Genomic DNA, 10912 nt, shown 5'->3' on the forward strand with positions numbered 1-10912 from the left:
GTGATCCACTAGCAAGATGAGTCTGCACCATTACCTCAAAGCTACGATCACCTTCGATATCAAATGAGTCATATGTCACAGGATCAATCGAAGCACAAAATCGATACTTAATAGAAGAAACCCTCATTGGCGTCGTTCAAAAGATTTTACGCCTAATTCTTTTACGAAATTCTGTAAAATATATACTCTGGTTAAAAACCATTCGCGTTGTGTTTTCTGATAAAAAGACAATGTCATTCTCGGTGTCACGGGCCTCACCATCATAGTAACTAACAACACTAATACATTCACTCATCTTCAATTTCTATTCTACTTAGCCTTTCTAATTTTTCTAACTGTAACTTATGCAACTTGAGAATGAAATTTGCCTCATTTATAGCCTAAGGCCAAACATGAACTACTGTAGAAAAAGAGCATCCACGTGGGAGTTTTTTTCAGTAATTTTGTTGACATGTATCTTGCTTGAAGCATTTTTTACACTATTTATTCAGAAACGTCTTCTCAAAATGTTTTTTCAGGAACTACTGTAGAAAAATAGCATCCACGTGGGAGCATTTTTCAGTACTTTTGTTGACAGTGCATCTTGCTTAAAACATTTTTAACACTATTTGTTCAGAAATGTCTTCTCAAATTATTTTTTTAGGAACTACTGTAGAAAAAGAGCGTCCACGTGGGAGCTTTTTCAGTAATTTTCCTGATAGTGTATCCTGCTTGAAGCGTTTTTGACACTATTTGTTTAGAAATGTCTTCTCAAAATTATTTTTTTAAGGTAAAAATAGTCAATTTTGTTAAAAAAACTAAACGCTAATTTAGATGATTTAAACTCTAAACCCTAATTTAATTAATTTATTTAAAACTCATAAACCCTAATGTACTTAATTTATTTAAAAATTATAAACCCTAATTTAATTAATTTTTAAAAAAGAACATTAAATATTTATTTATTTTTAAAAATTCCTAAAACCCTAAACCCTAAATTATTAAACTCTAAACCCTAAACTTAAATTATTTTAGTAAAACCTTAACCTAAAAAACCCTAAAAACCTTAAACCAAAAAACCCTAAGGACTAAACATGCAAAAAGCCCTAACGTAGAAAAAACACAGAGCAAATCGAGCCATTGGGGGAGCTTTTTGCCACGTCAGCAAAGTGCATCCACGTTGGTGTATTTTGTGCTGACATGGCAAAAATGCTCTGTAACACCCCTTACCCGTATCCGATGCCGGGATAGGGTTCGAGGCGTTACCGGACTTAAACGTACACAATTTCTTGAAATCAGACCATAAAATTTCATTTAAATTAAAAACATTCAATCACATGAAAAATGTCTCTTACGTGAGCTACCGAGGCTCTAAACATGCATTAAAGGCGGTTTGGGACTAAACCTAGAACTTTGGAAAGTTTTAGGAAAATTTAGAAAAATTCTCATGAAACAGGGTCACACACCCATGTGGACACAAGGACACGCCCGTGTGTCTTCAACACGCCCGTATCCTCAGGCTGTGTAACTCTCTATTTATGACGTCAGCAAAAACGAATTGAACCACACCGCCCGGCCACACGCCCGTGTGCTAGGCTGTGTCCTCTACACGGTTGAGACACATGGTCATGTCTCTACCCATGTGGCTAGCACTTAGGCTATTTTCCAAGCCTTTTTATTACCAGTAATTCCTCACATACTTAAATGCATTATAGACACATATAATGTAGCATCAAGTAAATGATTAAACATCCTCTATTAAGACTAAATTGTAACATTCATACGTCATCATGCATGTGTTTTGTTTACTCATTTTATACCAACTCTAATCACACAAATTTACAATCAATTGAACATGTCATTTCGATTATCACTTACACATTTATACGCTGCATGACATTATTTCACATTCACAAATGACATGCCTGCCTAAGTCATTCCACACCAATTTCGTTTTCCAGCATTATTGACTTATTTCCATATCACACTTTTATTCTCTAATTATGACCACTTCGTTTGGCATCAATACATAGCTTGGATAAATAGACTTACAAGCAATCACCCTTGTAATTGTAAGCCACGTCTCATGCTTAAACACAACGAATCAATTTAAGCCAATATCTTGACCAAATCAGAAGTATAAACATCATAATAACTAAGTCCCTAGACATGCCACTCACTCAAATACACCAAAGGTTTAGCAATACCCCAACAGTCATAGCTTGATAGTGTGTTGCTACCCCCGACGTTCTCCAACCCCACCGACCTGACAACACTAAAGAAATAAAAAGGGAGGGAGCAAGCTTTACGCTTAGTAAGTCCATATGAAAATAATAAGCAAGATGCCAACATGCTTCTCAAGGAAATATGACTATAATTACACTTTTGCTTATTTTCTAGTCGTGCTATTTTTCTCAAGTCATAGTTACTAATTTATTTATATCTGGAGCTACAGAACTCCAATTTAGGATTTTCTAATTTTCTCTAAGACTAGACTCACATATCTTCTCAACATAAAATTTTTAGAATTTCTAGTCTATCCAATAAGTACAGTTTATTCTTTAAAGTTACCCATTTTTTGTTGTCTGACAGTTCTGACCCCTCTTCACTAAAAATTAATTATCTCATAATACTGGACTTAGATGATGTTTCCATCTATTTATCTTGAAAATAGACTCACTAAGGATTTTAAGAATATAAATTATAGTCGATTAATATTTTTGTACAATTTTCAATGATTTTATAAAATCATAATAGGGGATTTCGAAACCATTCTAACTCTGTCTCACAATAATTTAAATATCTCATAATCTGACATTCATTTTCTTACACCGTTTCTTCTATGTGAAACTAGACTCAATAAGATTTAATTTCATATTTTATTCAGCCTCAAATTCAATTTCCAAAATTTTTGGTGAATTTTCAAATTTGGACTACAACTACTGTCCAAAACAGTTTTAGTACAAAAATGATGATGACTAAATTCATCACACCTTCATTTCATTTAAATTAGAAATCTATACATTTATAAACATATATCTTAGTCCACCAAATTAACACAACATCATTTCACAATACTCATGGACTTACCATTCGTGGATTTCATATTCAATTTAGTTTTTGTACATACTTGTACTCATTCGTAACATAACTCAAGTTCGTTCTCACGAATGACATACCTCACTGGGACCATCATCAAATCCTTCCTTGAATTACCCGTTGAACACTAGGAACACTAATGGATACACGGAAACTTGCACATAGTGCCATATACGCAGTTAGAACCAACTCATAGCGCGTAACGTATGTAGCTAAAGCTACCACATATTATGTAAGGCTCGCATTTGAGCTACTCACTAGTCTGTACACAAAGTCAGCACCCGGACCCCAAAGCATTAACATGATATGCTCGCTCTGCGAGTTACTCACGGGCCTGATCACATAGTCAGCACCCGGACCCACATTACATATATCACTTTTCTCATGAACTCAAACACAACCCATGAGTTCAGACCACATTATTTCTCATGACATATCCCGTGTATCCTATACTATTCCTGAAGTTCAAATGGAGTTCCTTGTCTAATTCAATGTCGACGCACTTGCTCATAATGTCATATATTCTTCCATCATACATTTCATACTTTCATGATAGCAATAAAACATTTAAATGTACATATTATCAAAGCATTAAAATATGCTACAACATCACATTATTTGCTTATGTACTTACTTGTCGAATCTTCGTCAAAAATATCTGTATAATGAATCATACAATTGATAAGATAATAAGAATAAATCATTTAATATTCAATTATATCATTGCATTATTATTATCACATGAACTTACCTCGAAGGAAAATTTCAGCCAATTATTCCATTTTAGTCTACAACCTCGTGCTTTCCGATTTAAGCTCGAATCCTGATTTTCTTGATCTATAATGATAAAATCCACTATTTTAATCATCATATTAACCAATACATTTCATAATTTATACTCTGACAAAATGATCATTTTGCCCCTAGACTTTCACACAAATTTATGATTTTACCCCTAGGCTCGTAAATCAATTTTTATCGAATTTCCTCACTACCCAAGCCTAGCCAAATTATTTTTATACTATGAGCAGCCCAAAATTCTCATTATTACTCATCACTCATTTTGCCATCTTTACAAAATGATCCATTTTAGGTGTTTTCATGAAAATCTCTTCACAAAAGTTGTTTATTACACAACCATGACTCATTTTCTTCTATAAAAATTCAGAAAAAAAAACATAAATATTCACACAGAAAATCCCTATACTTTCAACCATTTTGCAAAACAATCCCCCCATTAGCTAGCTCATGTTACAAGGGTCCCAAAAACACAAAAATCAACAAAATTGATCATCAAAATCACTTACTTGCAAGGGATGGAAGTTGCTGAAATTTTGAGCTTTCAAAACCCCTATTTTTCTGGTATTTTTGGTGGGGGAAGGAAGAAAGATGAAAAGAAAACATCGTTTTCTTTTTGTTTTATTTTAATGCCAAATAAGCTACCTAATACCCACAAACTTTATCTTTTCGAACTTTTTCTCTCTATGGCCGGCCAAGCACCCTATTTAGGGTCTATTTGCACTTTAAACACTCCAAATTTTGGTTCTCTAGCTATTTAACATATTTAGCTAGCAAAACAAAACTTTTGCCCTTTATGCGATTTAGTCCTTTTTCACAATTAAGCATGAAATCGCTAAAATTATTTCACCAAAATTTTCATGCACTCATATAATCATGCTACGACACATAAAATAACATTAAAAATAATTTCTCTGGCCCCAAAATAGTGGTTTCAAAACTACTGTTCCAACTAGGCCCAAAATTAGGCTGTTACACGCTCCCCCAGGGATGCGATTTGCTAGAAATTTCCCCTTAAAAAGCTAGACGCATTTTGTTAAAATCAGCCATTTTCGGTAAATAATGCTAAAATCGGCTCATTTTTGTAAATATACTTGGAAATGGGCTTTTTTAGGTAAATTACCCACTATTATTATTTATTATAAAAAATAATAATAATGTGTAATGATTTAAGTGGAATGAGAGAGAAGATGTCTTCTCCATCCTCCCACGCACGAAAAAAAAGAAAGAAAAGAAGCAGAGAAAATTTGCTTAGGATTTTCAAGCTTTAACCTATAAGTTGGTGAGTGTAATTTAATACTTTTCTTATAAATGTTATGTTTTTGATATCGGGGAATAATAATTTAACTAACTTGTGTATCAGTTTATAAAACTGTTAAGTCTTTAGAAAATTACCATTAATGATTTTTTTATTTTTTTATGTTAAATTGATAGCTTTTTAATGTATAAATGAAAAAGAACTAGATTTTGAAGTTCGATATTAGATTTTTCACCTGAGAAAATAAAGTGCATATCAAGTAAAGTTGTTATGAGACTTTGTTAGAAATCAATAAGAGAGGTCTAAAATAAAAGGAAATGAAGTCGGATTTTAAATTGACGCTTAGAATGGAGACTTATGCTTGTTTCAGTTTTAAGAATTTAAATTGAATGAAATGTAAAGTTTATTTGAGATAATAATTCACTATGAATTAGGTAAATTATTAATGGTGTTATTTGTTTATGTTAATTCGTAACTACTGACGATCCGATTTCTTCAAAAGTAAAGGAAAAAGCTAAAGTCACCAATGAATAGTTCAAAATTCCCTATAAGTATCACCATAACTCACTTATTATTTATTTTTCCTTTTAATTTCATTGTTAGGTAAGTTTGTAAAATGAAGCAAGTTACAGATGAGTGGCTGACTAGAAATAAAATATTGAGATTGATTATTGTGATAGAGAGTTAATTCTATAAAAATTTGAAATAGTATAATTTAGTAAAGTTGGGCATTTGGCTTGAACATGAGACAAATCATGTCATGTTTTATATGAAATGACATTCAACGGAAGATTTTTTATTGAGATTAATAGAATGGAAACTGAACTAAGAATGAAATTAAACTATGGATTGTTGTACTAATTGCTAGGCGCGAATTGTTTATGTCGAATGTACCGATATAAAATTACTTCCACTATAGGTCGATGAGCGTTGGGCACACTAACCATCGATGTACCGACAAGTACTGGGCATGATTATTTCTTTGGATTAACCGATGAGCGCTACGAGCAATTTTTTTTAGTTCGGGACGTATTGTTGAGGCACTGGATGTTGAATTAGTATTAATAGGATCCGTAAATTAGTTCAAATTCGACTATATATTAACGAACATCAATATTGAACAGGAAAAATGGTTTGATTCAAATTGGAAATGTAATGTAATATGAAAAAATGAGACAAAATAAAAAAAGGTTGCATAAATCATTAGCATAAAATGTTAATAAGTTCGTTAAAATAGATTGGTTAGTTACAATATCACATTTGGTTTGTAACACCTTAATCTATCCCCGTCGTCGAATTAGGGTTACAGAGCATTACCAGACAGTCGAGAAACATTTATTAATTTAACATTAAAAAAATAAATCATATTCAATAACATATCAAATATAAGCATTTCTTCCCTAAATCGAGCCTTTGAGGCCTGAAAAATAGCTTTAAGGCAATTTGAGACTAATTTGAAACAAAACAAAAGGTTTAAGAAAAAGTTGCAAAATTTGAATAATAGGGGCCACACGGCTGTATGGCCAGGCCATGTGACATAGCCTTAGGCCGTGTAATATTCAAACAAAGGACACACGGTCATGTCTCAGCCCATGTCTTCACCCATGTAACTCACTAAGTTGCCACACACGCCCGTGTGTCGCTAGGCCGTGTAACTCACTGACTTGGTATACTAAGAGATCTCAAATGACACACGACCATGTGACAGCCCGTGTCCTAGGCCGTGTGAACCCAAAATTTACCTAAAATCAAACCATTTCATAACCAATTCAAGCATAACTAACCTATTCATTTTTGCACACTTTCAAGGGACTTAAACATCATTCAAATACACATAAACATGCCATTTCAAACATCTTAAATCATCTAACAAATATGTCATTTAAAGGCACCATAATTGCATCAAAATTTCATTTATCAAAATAAGTTAACATTGCCTCATTTCATGCATAAAGACCAAGTTTCCATAAGTACTAAAACATATCTCAATTGACCATTTTCAAGCTTTCATAAACATACCAAAAAGGAGCCTTATACACAAGCACATGAAAGTGACCAAAATGACATATCTTGGTAAGCATTGAAATGCACTAAACCAACATAACCTCAAAAGCTTAAACATACCAAAAGATACAATACATAGATCCTATACATGCCATTATTAACCTTGGCCAAAATATACAAAAACTACCAAAAAGATTGCTAGATAGTGTGATAGGCCACTGACAAGCTTCTAACTGATCGAGCTTCCAACCGGTCGAGCTCCCGAGAATTTATAAGACAAAGGAAAATAACTACATAAGCAACGAATGCTTAGTAAGCTCGTATAAACTTAAACACAACTTACCATTTCATTTGCACAATTTATAGCATAAACATAATATCAACCAAAACCATAAGTTTGGATAAGCCTATACAAACATATACCTGTCCATGAACAAATGAATTCAACCATAAATAAGTAGATTTCCATGTATGTGCATACATATAGCTCCTCAACCTTTCCATAATTTCATGATTTATTTAATTTGCGTGCTTACCATTTCATTTCCTTTCCTAACCCGTTGAACCATCTAAAATTACATCGGATACTCAGGAAATCTCACACATAGTGTGCCTTTACATATAATCGTAATCTTTCCTTTTCATCAATGCACACACGAGCTGTAAAATGGGTATGCTCACTTGAGTTGTGGGTTGGAATGTAAGCTACACGATGTCGCTCACACGAGCTATGGAGAATTCGTAACAAATGCAGGACCTCAGCCATCAATAGGGCATTTAAGACCAACACCCTAAGAATTCTTAAGGTTCAACCAGGGATCGATATCCGTCAATCCATCATAGTATAGATACATTTATATATAATTTCATTTATATTATATCAATATGATAACATTCAATTTAGATAACATTAAAATCGAACTTACCTCGATAATCAAGGGCATAGAAGTAAAGTCGAACTAATTCGAAACTTTAGTTTTTCCTCGATTTAAGTCCGATTGTGGTTTATCTTGATACGCAAGATGGAAGCCCAGTCGAATTCTCAAACCCTATATCAATGGTGATTTTCGGTGGTAAAATGAAATAAGGAAGAAGATGGGCATAATTCTTTTAGTTATTATAGCTTTATTTACCAAATTACTATTTTAACCTTTAAAAACTATCAATTTTTCAGTAAAATATTATCCATGCACATCCACTAATACTTTAAATGGTATATTTACCTTTCAAGTCCATTAGTTTAAGATTTTATAGCCATTGGGCCCCTTTAACTAATAGAACTCAACTTTTACACTTTTTTTATGATTTAGTCATTTTCACCTAATTAATCATTTAAAAATCAAAATTTCTTAACGAAATTGTAATGGCCTAAATTCAAAGTTATCGGAACAGTGGTTTCGTAACCACAAATCCGATTTAAAGAGAAATTTATTTCAATATTTTTGCATAAAAATTGATATGATAGGAAAATCGTATGAAAATATTGATAGAAAAATTTTACCGATTTAGTGGTTAGTTAGAAAAAGAAATTATTGAAGAAATTAGGTAAACTAAGGTATCAGGACTTATATCTCGTAAAATCAAGTTGAAAATAATTTTATAAATATTTATGAAATGTTAGTAATGTGGTATTAAAATTTCGTTAGGAAATTTTAATGTTTGGGTAGTCAATTAAATGAAAAGGACTAAATTGTAATATGTGTAAAAGTTGCTAGAATGATTAAATAACTTAAGAGTCTAATGAGAAAGGATTTAAAAGACAATTAGACCCAAAATTTATTTGGGCTGGACGGCAAGGGCATGAAATCAACAGGAAAATTGATAAATTAAGGGCAAAATTGGAATATTGCAAAATTAACTAAATAAAACTAGGACTAAATAGGAAATATCTAGATTTCTCTTCATTTCTCTTCAATTCCAAGAGCTAAAAACGCCATAGGAGGGTTCTCTAAGCTGGTATTTCATAATTTGTTCACCAAGTGAGTTAATCCTTACCTTTTTCTTGTAATTTTTGTGTATCTAAGACTTTTACAACTAGGTCCTACTATTAAATTCATTAGTTTTTGATTTCATGGATGAAATTGAAAGTCACCATGGTTGAGTGCTGTAAGTTTATGATGAAATAGAATGAAATTAAAGCTTTAATTTGTTTATGATATGATTTTATTAGGTAATTTCAATAGAAATTGATTTTTAGGACCTAATTGTGAAAATGCTTGAAATTAAAGTCTATTGCTGAAATTCTGATCCCTAAAGGTTGTAAACTAGTTTAAGGTGATAGAATAAAATGTTAATTGAGAAAAATCAGCTCAATTGAGAGGCTAATTGAGTAGGGACGAAATTATCATTTATTAAAAGCTTAGGGGAAAAATGGTAAATAAACAGCTTCCACAAAAACAGTTTGGATAGCAGCAGTAGACTAACTTTGCAAAATCACCATAAATTGTAGAAATCGAATTAGAAGATGAAAAAAATATGGAATTAAATTTTATTGAGTCTAGTTTCTCATAGAAGAAATAGTGTAAGAAATGGATTTGTAAATTTTGAGATATAATGAATTTTGTGAGACAAGGTCGGAATGAATTCGGGTTCCCCTGTTCTCACTTTTAAAAATCATAAAAAATTTAATAAAAATAATTATGAGCTTAGATTTATATTTACAGAATCCTGAATGAGTCTATTTTCAATAGAAACAAACGGAAACATCATCCGAATTCTGTATGAAGAGATAATTGATTTTTAGTGAAGAAAGGTCAGAACTGTTGGACAGCAGAACAGGGGTGAATTTAAAGAATAAACTGTACTTATTGGCTAAACCAAAAATTCTGAAAATTTTATGGTAAGAATATATATGAGTCTAGTTTCAGGAAAAATTAATGGATCTTAATTTGGAATTATGTAGTTCGAGTTATAAATAATTTAGTGACTATGACTCAAATAGACAACTTTGAATAAACTATAAATAATAATAGTTGAATTATAGAGAATGTTGCATATGAACATGAAATGTATTAAATTGATAATTAAATTTATTTATTTAGATCTAGAAGATTCAAATACGAAGCTAGATCGAGGAAAGGAAAAAGTTCAGGATTAGTAGATTTTTGTACACGAACAAGTATCAAGGTAAGTTCGTGTAACTTGAATTATATTCTTAAATGCTTGAGAATGCATATTTTTTATATGAATATGATTTGAATGTTCATTATATGAAAATTGATGAAACATTGATATATTTGATAAAATGGGAAGAAATCTCGGTTGAATGAAAGGAGAATTCGATGGATCTCTGAAAAGGAATTGACGGTAAAAAGGATCTAGCCCAGACGGGTGATCCTATCCTGATATAGCCCTCCCGAAGAATATGTGTAAAATGGATTTAGCTCGGAAGGGTAATCCGAATTAGGGTCTGAATTTAGCCTGGACTGGTAATTCAGATCCAAGCTCATTAGAGTAATTGTCGTTGCAGGGGATTTAGCCTGGACTGGTAATCCCGACAATACTCTATGAGTTTATATTGCAGGGGATTTAGCCTGAACTGGTAATCCCGCAGCAAGGTTGAGGTTCGCGGGAGTGTGCTCTCTGAAATGGAAATGTGCGCACATGAATATGAATTGACGGACCCGGAATTGTACACTAAAAGTGTACCTCTGAAAAATCTATCGAAATTTCGATAAATTCAACGGGATAAATATGGAAAAATAACAAGGAAATGGAAATCATGGTATTAATGAACACATCAATCATGGTATATATTATTGGTACATGGAAATT

General features: G+C 32.2%; 1 long non-coding RNA gene across 1 annotated transcript; it reads right to left on the reverse strand.

Annotated features, from left to right (window-relative positions):
* Positions 1 to 1919: 1919 nt before the first annotated feature.
* On the reverse strand, positions 1920 to 4430 carry LOC121204471 (uncharacterized). The gene is made up of 4 exons (XR_005899393.1): positions 4386 to 4430; positions 3830 to 3915; positions 3713 to 3736; positions 1920 to 2254 (listed from the first exon to the last, which is right to left on the reverse strand). It is a non-coding gene; the product is annotated as an uncharacterized lncRNA (long non-coding RNA).
* Positions 4431 to 10912: the final 6482 nt, after the last annotated feature.

This window comes from Gossypium hirsutum, chromosome A08 (assembly GCF_007990345.1).
Source record: "Gossypium hirsutum isolate 1008001.06 chromosome A08, Gossypium_hirsutum_v2.1, whole genome shotgun sequence".
In the NCBI taxonomy this organism is placed as follows: Eukaryota; Viridiplantae; Streptophyta; class Magnoliopsida; order Malvales; family Malvaceae; genus Gossypium; species Gossypium hirsutum.